Here is a 13237-nt window from a genome sequence, read left to right on the forward strand (position 1 = left end):
AAAAAACCATAACTTCTACACTGGTAGCAATTATTCGTTTTATACTATGGAAAAACTGTTCTATTTATTTTGTATTTAATGCTTCGGACGTTGGCTTCTAAGGCCCTAACTATTCGATCTGGTGGAGCAACGCCCTAGAGTGAAGCCTAGGTTGCCCATAACGTAGAATTGGCCATCACTTTCAAACTGGTTGCAATTATTCCTGTTATATGATGGATACACTGTTGTATTTTTTTTGCATTTTATGGTTCGGGCGTTGACTTCTAAGGCCCTAACCATTCAATCTGTTGGAGCAACGATCTAGGGTGAAGCCTAGGTTGCTCGGGAAGTAGAAATGACCATAAGTTTCATATTGGTTGCAATTATTCGTTGTTTACGATGGAAAAGCTGTTGTATTTATATTGTATTTTATGCTTCTGGCGCTGACTTCTAAGGCACTAACTAATCGATCTGGTGGAGCAACGCCCTAGAGTGAAGCCTAGGTTGCCCGGAACGTAGAATTGGACATCACTTTCAAACTGGTTGCAATTATTCCTGTTATATGATGGAAACACTGTTGTATTTTTATTGCATTTTATGCTTCGGGCGTTGACTTCTAAGACCCTAACTATTCAATCTGTTGGGGCTACGCCCTAGGGTGAAGCCTAGGTTGCTCGGAAAGTAGAAATGACCATAAGTTTCATACTGGATGCAATTATTCGTTTTATACGATGGAAAAACTGTTGTATTTATATTGTATTTTATGCTTCTGGCGTTGACTTCTGAGGCACTATCTATTCGATCTGGTGGAGCAACGCCCTAGAGTGAAGCCTAGGTTGCTCGGAATGTAGAAATGACCATAACTTTCACACTGCTTGCAATTATTCGTTTTATACGATGGAAACGCTGTTGTATTTATATTGTATTTTATGCCTCTGCCGTTGACTTCTAAGGCCGTAGCTATTAGATGTGGTGGAGCAACGCCCTAGAGTGACGCCTAGGGTGCTCGGAACGTAGAAATGACCATTACTTTCACACTGGCTGCTATTATTCGTTTTATACGATGGAAAAGCTGTTGTATTTATATCGTTTTTTATGCTTCTGGCGTTGACTTCATAGGCCGTAACTATTCGGTCTGGTGGAAGAACGCCCTGGAGTGAAACATAGGTTGCCCGGAACGTAGAATTGGCCATCACTTTCAAACTGGTTGCAATTACTCCTGTTACATGCTGGAAACACTGTTGTATTTTTTTTGCATTTTATGGTTCGGGCGCTGACTTCTAAGGCCCTAACTATTCAATCTGTAGGACCAACGCCCTAGGTGAAGCCTAGCTTGCTCGGAAAGTAGAAATGACCATAAGTTTCATACTGGTTGCAATTATTCGTTTTATACGATGGAAAAGCTGTTGTATTTATACCGTATTTTAGGCTTCTGGCGTTGACTTCTTAGGCCGTAACTATTCGGTCTGGTGGAGCAACGCCCTGGAGTGAAACCTAGGTTGCCCGGAACGTAGAATTGGCCATTACTTTCAAACTGGTTGCAATTATTCCTGATATATGATGGAAACACTGTTGTATTTTTTTTGCATTTTATGGTTCGGGCGTTGACTTGTAAGGCCCTAACTATTCAATCTGTTGGAGCAACGCCCTAGGGTCAAGCCTAGGTTGCTCGGAAAGTAGAAAGATCCATAAGTTTCATACAGGTTGCAATTATTCGTTTTATACGATGGAAAAACTGTTGTATTTATATTGTATTTTATGCTTCTGGCGTTGACTTCTAAGGCACTAACTATTCGATCTGGTGGAGCAACGCAATAGAGTGATGCCTAGGTTGCCCGGAACGTAGAGTTGGCCATCAATTTCAAACTGGTTGCAATTATACCTGTTATATGATGGAAACACTGCCGTATTTTTTTTGCATTTTATGGATCAGGAGTTGACTTCTAAGGCCCTAACTATTCAATCCGTTGGAGGAACGCCCTAGGGTGAAGCCTAGGTTGCTCGGAAAGTAGAAAGGACCATAAGTTTCATACTGGTTGCAATTATTCGTTTTATACGATGGAAAAACTGTTGTATTTATATTGTATTTTATGCTTCTGGCGTTGACTTCTAAGGCACTAACTATTGGATCTGGTGGAGCAACGCCCTAGAGTGAAGTCTAGGTTGCCCGGAACGTAGAATTGGCCATCACTTTCAAACTGGTTGCAATTATTCCTGATATATGATGGAAACACTGTTGTATTTTTTTTGCATTTTATGGTTCGGGCGTTGACTTCTAAGGCCCTAACAATTCAATCTGTTAGAGCAACGCCCTAGCGTGAAGCCTAGGTTGCTCGGATAGTAGAAATGTCCATAAGTTTCATAGTGGTTGCAATTATTCGTTTTATACGATGGAAAAACTGTTGTATTTATATTGTATTTTATGCTTCTGGCGTTGACTTCTAAGGCACTAACTATTCGATCTGGTGGAGCAACGCAATAGAGTGATGCCTAGGTTGCCCGGAACGTAGAATTGGCCATCAATTTCAAACTGTTTGCAATTATACCTGTTATATGATGGAAACACTACTGTATTTTTTTTGCATTTTATGGTTCGGGCGTTGACTTCTAAGGCCCTAATTATTCAATCCGTTGGAGCAACGCCCTTGGGTGAAGCCTAGGTTGCTCGGAAAGTAGAAATGACCATAAGTTTCATACTGGTTGCAATTATTCGTTTTATACGATGGAAAAACTGTTGTATTTATATTGTATTTTATGCTTCTGGCGTTGACTTCTAAGGCACTAACTATTCGATATGTTGGAGCACCGCCCTAGAGTGAAGCCTAGGTTGCTCGGAACGTAGAAATGACCACTACTTTCACACTGTTTGCAATTATTCATTTAATACGATGGAAATGCTGTTGTATTTATTTTGTATTTTATGCTTTGGGCGTTGACTTCTAAGGCCCTAACTGTTTCATCTGGTGGAGCAACGCCCTAGAGTGAAGCCTCGGTTGCCCGGAACGTAGAATTGGCCATCACTTTCAAACTGGTTGCAATTATTCCTGATATATGATGGAAACACGGTTGTATTTTTTTTGCATTTTATGGTTCTGGCGTTGACTTCTAAGGCCCAAACTATTCAATCTGTTGGAGTAACGCCCTAGGGTAAAGCCTAGCTTGCTCGGAAAGTAGAAATGACCATAAGTTTCATACTGGTTGCAATTATTCGTTTTATACGATGGAAAAACTGTTGTATTTATATTGTATTTTATGCTTCTGGCGTTCCCTTCTTAGGCCCTAACTATTCGATCTGGTGGAAGAACGGCCTAGGGTGAAGCCTAGGTTGCCCGGAACGTAGAAATAACCATAACTTTTACACTGGTAGCAATTATTCGTTTTATACTATGGAAAAACTGTTCTATTTATTTTGTATTTAATGCTTCGGGCATTGGCTTCTAATTCCCTAACTGTTTGATCTGGTGGAGCAACGCCCTAGAGTGAAACCTAGGTTGCCCGGAACGTAGAAATGACCATAACTTTCACACTGGTTGCTATTATTCGTTTTATACGATGGAAAAACTGTTATATTTATATTGTATTTTATGCTTCTGGCGTTGACTTCTTAGGCCCTAACTATTCGATCTGGTGGAACAACGCCCTAGAGTGAAGCCTAGGTTGCCTGGAACGTAGAATTGGCCATCACTTTCAAACTGGTTGCAATTATTCCTGTTATATGATGGATACACTGTTGTATTTTTATTGCATTTTATGCTTCGGCCTTTGACTTCTAAGGCCCTAACTATTCAATCTGTTGGAGCAACGACCTAGGGTGAAGCCTAGGATGCTCGGAAAGTAGAAATGACCATAAGTTTCATACTGGGTGCAATTAATCGTTTTATAAGATGGAAAAACTGTTGTATATATATTGTATTTTATGCTTCTGGCATAGACTTCTAAGGCACTATCTGTTCGATCTGGTGGAGCAACGCCCTAGACCGAAGCCTAGGTTGCCCGGAACGTAGAATTGGCCATCACTTTCAATTTGCTTGCAATTATACCTGTTATATGATGGATACACTGTTGTATTTTTTTTGCATTTTATGGTTCGGGCGTTGACTTCTAAGGTACTAACTATTCAATCTGTTGGAGCAACGCCCTAGGGTGAAGCCTAGGTTGCTCGGAAAGTAGAAATGACCATTCGTTTCATACTGGGTGCAATTATTCGTTTTATACGATGGAAAAGCTGTTGTGTTTATATTGTATTTTATGCTTCTGGCGTAGACTTCTAAGGCACTAACTATTCGATCTGGTGGAGCAACGCTCTAGAGTGAAGCCTAGGTTGCCCGGAACGTAGAATTGGCCATCAATTTCAAACTGGTTGCAGTTATACCTGTTATATGATGGAAACACTGCTGTATTTTTTTTGCATTTTATGGTTCTGGCGTTGACTTCTAAGGCCCTAACTATTCAATCCGTTGGAGCAACGCCCTAGGGTGAAGCCTAGGTTGCTCGGAAAGTAGAAATGACCATAAGTTTCATACTGGTTGCAATTATTCCTTTTATACCATGGAAAAACTGTTGTATTTATATTGTATTTTATACATCTGGCGTTGACTTCTAAGGTACTAACTATTCGATCTAGTGGAGCAACGCCCTAGAGTGAAGCCTATGTTGCCCGGAACGCAGAAATGACCATCACTTTCAAACTGGTTGCAATTATTCCTGTTATATGATGGAAAAGCTGTTGTATTTTTATTGCATTTTATCCTTCGGGCATTGACTTCTAAGGCCCTAACTATTCAATCTGGTGGAACAACGGCCTAGGGTGAAGCCTAGGTTGCCCGGAACGTAGAAAAAACCATAACTTTTACACTGGTAGCAATTATTCGTTTTATACTATGGAAAAACTGTTCTATTTATTTTGTATTTAATGCTTCGGGCGTTGGCTTCTAAGGCCCTAACTATTCGGTCTGGTGGAGCAACGCCCTAGAGTGAAGCCTAGGTTGCCCATAACGTAGAATTGGCCATCACTTTCAAACTGGTTGCAATTATTCCTGTTATATGATGGATACACTGTTGTATTTTTTTTGCATTTTATGGTTCGGGCGTTGACTTCTAAGGCCCTAACCATTCAATCTGTTGGAGCAACGATCTAGGGTGAAGCCTAGGTTGCTCGGGAAGTAGAAATGACCATAAGTTTCATACTGGTTGCAATTATTCGTTGTTTACGATGGAAAAGCTGTTGTATTTATATTGTATTTTATGCTTCTGGCGTTGACTTCTGAGGCACTATCTATTCGATCTGGTGGAGCAACGCCCTAGAGTGAAGCCTAGGTTGCTCGGAATGTAGAAATGACCATAACTTTCACACTGCTTGCAATTATTCGTTTTATACGATGGAAACGCTGTTGTATTTATATTGTATTTTATGCCTCTGCCGTTGACTTCTAAGGCCGTAGCTATTAGATGTGGTGGAGCAACGCCCTAGAGTGACGCCTAGGGTGCTCGGAACGTAAAAATGACCATTACTTTCACACTGGCTGCTATTATTCGTTTTATACGATGGAAAAGCTGTTGTATTTATATCGTTTTTTATGCTTCTGGCGTTGACTTCATAGGCCGTAACTATTCGGTCTGGTGGAAGAACGCCCTGGAGTGAAACATAGGTTGCCCGGAACGTAGAATTGGCCATCACTTTCAAACTGGTTGCAATTACTCCTGTTATATGCTGGAAACACTGTTGTATTTTTTTTGCATTTTATGGTTCGGGCGTTGACTTCTAAGGCCCTAACTATTCAATCTGTAGGACCAACGCCCTAGGGTGAAGCCTAGCTTGCTCGGAAAGTAGAAATGACCATAAGTTTCATACTGGTTGCAATTATTCGTTTTATACGATGGAAAAGATGTTGTATTTATATCGTATTTTATGCTTCTGGCGTTGACTTCTAAGGCATTAACCATTCGATCTGGTGGAGCAACGCCCTAGGGTGAAGCCTAGCTTGCTCGGAAAGTAGAAATCACCATAAGTTTCATACTGGTTGCAATTATTCGTTTTATACGATGGAAAAGCTGTTGTATTTATATCGTATTTTATGCTTCTGGCGTTGACTTCTTAGGCCGTAACTATCCGGTCTGGTGGAGCAACGCCATACAATTAAGCCTAGGTTGCCCGGAACGTAGAATTGGCCATCACTTTCAAACTGGTTGCAATTATTCCTGTTATATGATGGATACACTGTTGTACTTGTATTGCATTTTATGCTTCGGGCGTTGACTTCTAAGGCCCTAACTATTCAATCTGTTGGACCAACGCCCTAGGGTGAAGACTAGCTTGCACGGAAAGTAGAAATGACCATAAATTTCGTACTGGTCGCAATTATTCATTTTATACGATGGAAAAGCTGTTGTATTTATATCGTATTTTATGCTTCTGGCGTTGACTTCTTAGGCCGTAACTATTCGGTCTGGTGGAGCAACGCCCTGGAGTGAAACCTAGGTTGCCCGGAACGTAGAATTGGCCATCACTTTCAAACTGGTTGCAATTATTCCTGATATATGATGGAAACACTGTTGTATTTTTTCTGCATTTTATGGTTCGGCCGTTGACTTCTAAGGCCCTAACCATTCAATCTGTTGGAGCAACGATCTAGGGTGAAGCCTAGGTTGCTCGGGAAGTAGAAATGACCATAAGTTTCATACTGGTTGCAATTATTCGTTGTTTACGATGGAAAAGCTGTTGTATTTATATTGTATTTTATGCTTCTGGCGCTGACTTCTAAGGCACTAACTAATCGATCTGGTGGAGCAACGCCCTAGAGTGAAGCCTAGGTTGCCCGGAACGTAGAATTGGACATCACTTTCAAACTGGTTGCAATTATTCCTGTTATATGATGGAAACACTGTTGTATTTTTATTGCATTTTATGCTTCGGGCGTTGACTTCTAAGACCCTAACTATTCAATCTGGTGGAGCAACGCCCTAGAGTGAAGCCTAGGTTGCTCGGAATGTAGAAATGACCATAACTTTCACACTGCTTGCAATTATTCGTTTTATACGATGGAAACGCTGTTGTATTTATATTGTATTTTATGCCTCTGCCGTTGACTTCTAAGGCCGTAGCTATTAGATGTGGTGGAGCAACGCCCTAGAGTGACGCCTAGGGTGCTCGGAACGTAGAAATGACCATTACTTTCACACTGGCTGCTATTATTCGTTTTATACGATGGAAAAACTGTTGTATTTATATTGTATTTTATACATCTGGCGTTGACTTCTAAGGTACTAGCTAGTCGATCTAGTGGAGCAACGCCCTAGAGCGAAGCCTATGTTTGCCGGAACGTAGAAATGACCATAACTTTCACACTGGTTGCTATTATTCGTTTTATGCGATGGAAAAACTGTTATATTTATATTGTATTTTATGCTTCTGGCGTCGACTTCTTAGGCCCTAACTATTCGATCTGGTGGAGCAACGCCCTAGAGTGAAGCCTAGGTTGCCCGGAACGTAGAAATGACCATAACTTTCACACTGGTTGCTATTATTCGTTTTATACGATGGAAAAACTGTTATATTTATATAGTATTTTATTCTTCTGGCGTTGACTTCTTAGGCCCTATCTATTCGATCTGGTGGAACAACGCCCTAGAGTGAAGCCTAGGTTGCCTGGAACGTAGAAATGACCATCACTTTCAAACTGGTTGCAATTATTCGTTTTATACGATGGAAAAGCTGTTGTGTTTATATCGCATTTTATGCTTCTGGCGTTGACTTCTTCGGCCGTAACTATTCGATCTGGTGGAGCAACGCCCTGGAGTGAAACCAAGGTTGCCCGGAAGGAAGAATTGGCCATCACTTTCAAACTTGTTGCAATTATTCCTGTTATATGATGGAAACACAGTTGTATTTTTATTGTATTTTATGCTTCAGGCGTAGGATTCTTATTCCGTAGCTATTCGATTAGGTGGAGCACCGCCCTAGAGTGAAGCCTAGGTTGCTCGGAACGTAGAAATGACCACTACTTTCACCCTGTTTGCAATTATTCATTTAATACGATGGAAAAGCTGTTATATTTATATTGTATTTTATGCTTCTGGCGTCGACTTCTTAGGCCCTAACTATTCGATCTGGTGGAGCAACGCCCTAGAGTGAAGCCTAGGTTGCCCGGAATGTAGAAATGACCATAACTTTCTTACTGGTTGCAATTATTCGTTTTATACGATGGAAAAGCTGTTGTATTTATATCGTATTTTATGCTTCTGGCGTTGACTTCTAAGGACCTAACCATTCGATCTGGTGGAGCAACGCCCTAGAGTGAAGCCTAGGTTGCTCGGAATGTAGAAATGACCATAACTTTCACACTGGTTGCAATTATTCATTTTATACGGTGGAAAAGCTGTTGTATTTATATTGTATTTTATGCCTCTCGCGTTGACTTCTAAGGCCGTAGCTATTAGATGTGGTGGAGCAACGCCCTAGAGTGACGCCTAGGGTGCTCGGAACGTAGAAATGACCATTACTTTCACACTGGTTGCAATTATTCGTTTTGTACGATGGAAACACTGTTATATTTATATTGTATTTTATGCTTCAGGCGTAGACTTCTAAGGCCGTAGCTATTCGATATGTTGGAGCACCGCCCTAGAGTGAAGCCTAGGTTGCTCGGAACGTAGAAATGACCACTACTTTCACACTGTTTGCAATTATTCATTTAATACGATGGAAATGCTGTTGTATTTATTTTGTATTTTATGCTTTGGGCGTTGACTTCTAAGGCCCTAACTGTTTCATCAGGTGGAGCAACGCCCTAGAGTGAAGCCTCGGTTGCCCGGAACGTAGAATTGGCCATCACTTTCAAACTGGTTGCAATTATTCCTGTTATATGATGGAAACACTGTTGTATTTATATTGTATTTTATGCCTCTGGCGATGACTTCTAAGGCCCTAACTATTCAATCTGTTGGAGCAACGCCCTAGGGTGAATCCTAGGTTGCTCGGAAAGAAGAAATGACCATAAGTTTCATACTGGTTGCAATTATTCGTTTTATACGATGGAAAAGCTGTTGTATTTGTATTGCATTTGATGGTTCTGGCGTTCACTTGTTAGGCCCTAGCTATTCGATCTGGTGGAACAACGGCCTAGGGTGAAGCCTAGGTTGCCCGGAACGTAGAAATGACCATAAGTTTCACACTGCTTGCTATTATTCGTTTTATACGATGGAAAAACTGTTGTATTTATATCGTATTTTATGCTTCGGGCGTTGACTTCTTAGGCCCTAGCATTTCGATCTGGTGGAGCAACGCCCTAGAGTGAAGCCTAGGTTGCCTGGAACGTAGAAATGACCATCACTTTCAAACTGGTTGCAATTATTCGTTTTATCCGATGGAAAAGCTGTTGTGTTTATATCGCGTTGACTTCTTAGGCCGTAACGATTCGATCTGGTGGAGCAACGCCCTGGACTGAAACCAAGATTGCCCGGAACGTAGAATTGGCCACCACTTTCAAACTTGTTGCAATTATTCCTTTTATATGATGGAAACACTGTTGTATTTTTATTGTATTTTATGCTTCAGGCGTAGGATTCTTAATCCGTAGCTATTCGATATGGTGGAGCACCGCCCTAGAGTGAAGCCTAGGTTGCTCGGAACGTATAAATGACCACTACTTTCACACTGTTTGCAATTATTCATTTAATACGATGGAAAAGCTGTTGTATTTATATCGTGTTTTATGCTTCGGGCGTTGACTTCTTAGGCCCTAACATATCGACCTAGTGGAGCAACGCCGTAGAGTGAAGCCTAGGTTGCCCGGAACGTAGAAATGACCATTACTTTCACACTGTTTGCAATTATTCCTTTTATACGATGGAAAGCTGTTGTATTTATATCGTATTTTATGCTTCTGGCGTTGACTTCTAAGGACCTAACTATTCGATCTGGCGAAGCAACGCCCTAGGGTGAAGCCTAGGTTGCCCGCAACGTAGAAATGACCATAACATTCACACTGGTTGCTATTATTCGTTTTATACGATGGAAAAACTGTTATATTTATATTGCATTTTATGCTTCTGGCGTTGACTTCTTAGGCCCTAACTATAGGATCTGGTGAGGCAACGCCCTAGAGTGAAGCCTAGGTTTCCTGGAACGTAGAAATGACCATCACTTTCAGACTGGTTGCAATTATTCGTTTTATACGATGGAAAAGCTGTTGTGTTTATATCGCATTTTATGCTTCCGGCGTTGACTTCTTAGGCCGTATCTATTCGATCTGGTGGAGCAACGCCCTGGAGTGAAACCAAGGTTGGCCGGAACGTAGAATTGGCCATCACTTGTAACTTGTTGCAATTATTCCTGCTATATGATGGAAACACTGTTGTATTTTTATTGTATTTTATGCTTCAGGCGTAGGATTCTTAATCCGTAGCTATTCGATATGGTGGAGCACCGCCCTAGAGAGAAGCCTAGGTTGCTCGGAACGTATAAATGACCACTACTTTCACACTGTTTGCAATTATTCATTTAATACGATGGAAAAGCTGTTGTATTTATATCGTATTTTATGCTTCGGGCGTTGACTTCCTAGGCCCTAACATTTCGATCTAGGGGAGCAGCGCCCTACAGTGAAGCCTAGGTTGCCCGGAACGTAGATATGACCATAACCTTCACACAGGTTGCAATTATTCGTTTTACACGGTGTAAAGGCTGTTGTATTTATTTTGTATTTTATTCTTCCGGTGTTGACTTCTTAGGCCCTAAATATTCGATCTGGTGGAACAACGCCGTAGAGTGAAGCCTAGGTTGCCCGGAACGTAGAAATGACCATTACTTTCACACTGTTTGCAATTATTCCTTTTATGCGATGGGAAACTGTTGTATTTATATCGTATTTTATGCTTCTGGCGTTGACTTCTAAGGCCCTAACTATTCGATCTGGTGGAACAACGCCCTGGAGTGAAACCTAGGTTGCCCGGAACGTAGAAATGACCATAACTTTTACACTGGTAGCAATCATTCGTTTTAAACAATGGAAAAACTGTTCTATTTATTTTGAATTTAATGCTTCGGGCGTTGACTTCTAAGGCCCTAACTGTCTGATCTGGTGGAGCAACGCCCGAGTGTGAAGCCTAGGTGGCCCTGAACGTAGGAATGACCATAACTTTTACACTGGTAGCAATTATTCGTTTTATACAATGGAAAAACCGTTTTATTTATTTTGTGTTTTATGCTTCGGGCGTTGACTTCTAGGGCCCTAACTGTATGATCTGGTGGAGCAACGCCCTAGAGTGAAACCTAGGTTGCCCGGAACTTAGAAATGACCATAACTTTCACACTGGTTGCTATTATTCGTTTTATATGATGGAAAAACTGTTATATTGATATTGTATTTTATGCTTCTGGCGTTGACTTCTGATGCCGTTGCTATTCGATGTGGTGGAAGAACGCCATAGAGTGAAGCCTAGGTAGCCCGGAACGTAGAAATGACCATAACTTTCACACTGGTTGCTATTATTCGTTCTATACGATGGAAAAACTGTTATATTTGTATTGTATTTTATGCTTCAGGCGTAGACTTCTAAGGCCGTAGCTATTCGATATGTTGGAGCACCGCCCTAGAGTGAAGCCTAGGTTGCTCGGAACGTAGAAATGACCACTACTTTTACACTGGTTGCTATTATTCGTTTTATACGATGGAAAAGCTGTTGTATTTATATCGTATTTTATGCTTCTGGCGTTGACTTCTTAGGCCGTAACTATTCGGTCTGGTGGAGCAACGCCCTAGGGTGAACACTAGGTTGCCCGGAACGTAGAATTGGCCATCACTTTCAAACTGGTTGCAATTATTCCTGTTATATGATGGAAACACTGTTGTATTTTTATTGCACTTTATGGTTCTGGCGTTCACTTCTTAGGCCCTAACTATTCAATCTGGTGGAACAACGGCCTAGGGTGAAGCCTAGGTTGCCCGGAACGTAGAAATGACCATCACTTTCAAACTGGTTGCAATTATTCCTCTTATATGATGGAAACACTGTTGTATTTTTATTGTATTTTATGCTTCAGGCGTAGGCTTCTTAATCCGTAGCTATTCGATATGGTGGAGCACCGCCCTAAAGTGAAGCCTAGCTTGCTCGGAACGTAGAAATGACCACTACTTTCACACTGTTTGCAATTATTCATTTAATACGATGGAAAAGCTGTTGTATTTGTATCGTATTTTATGCTTCGGGCGTTGACTTCTTAGGCCCTAACATTTCGATCTAGTGGAGCAACGCCCTACAGTGAAGCCTAGGTAGCCCGGAACGTAGATATGACCATAATCTTCACACAGGTCGCAATTATTCGTTTTATACGGTGTAAAGGCTGTTGTATTTATTTTGTATTTTATTCTTCTGGTGTTGTCTTCTTAGGCCCTAACTATTCTATCTGGTGGAACAACGCCGTAGAGTGAAGCCTACGTTGTCCGGAACGTAGAAATGACCATTACTTTCACGCTGGTTGCAATTATTCCTTTTATACGATGGAAAACTGTTGTATTTATATTGTATTTTATGCTTCTGGCGTTGACTTCTAAGGACCTAACTATTCGATCTGGCGGAGCAACGCCGTAGAGTGAAGCCTAGGTTGCTCGGAATGTAGAAATGACCATAACTTTCATACTTGTTGCAATTATTCGTTTTATACGATGGAAAAGCTGTTGTATTTATATCGTATTTTATGCTTCTGGCGTTGACTTCTTAGGGCGTAACTATTCGGTCTGGTGGAGCAACGCCCTGGAGTGAAACCTAGGTTGCTCGGAACGTAGAATTGGCCATCACTTTCAAACTGGTAGCAATTATTCGTTTTATACAATGGAAAAACCGTTCTATTTATTTTGTGTTTTGTGCTTCGGGCGTTGACTTCTAAGGCCCTAACTGTATGATCTGGTGGAGCAACGCCCTAGAGTGAAGCCTAGGTTGCCCGGAACTTAGAAATGACCATAACATTCACACTGGTTGCTATTATTCGTTATATACGATGGAAAAGCTGTTGTATTTATATCGTATTTTATGCTTCTGGCGTTGACTTCTTAGGCCGTAACTATTCGGTCTGGTGGAGCAACGCCCTGGAGTGAAACCTAGGTTGCCTGGAACGTAGAATTGGCCATCACTTTCAAACTGGTTGCAATTATTCGTTTTATACGATGGAAAAGCTGTTGTGTTTATATCGCATTTTATGCTTTTGGCGTTGACTTCTTAGGCCGTAACTATTCGATCTGGTGGAGCAACGCCCTAGAGTGAA

This window comes from Calliopsis andreniformis, chromosome 11 (genome assembly GCF_051401765.1).
Source record: "Calliopsis andreniformis isolate RMS-2024a chromosome 11, iyCalAndr_principal, whole genome shotgun sequence".
NCBI classification, from domain to species: Eukaryota; Metazoa; Arthropoda; class Insecta; order Hymenoptera; family Andrenidae; genus Calliopsis; species Calliopsis andreniformis.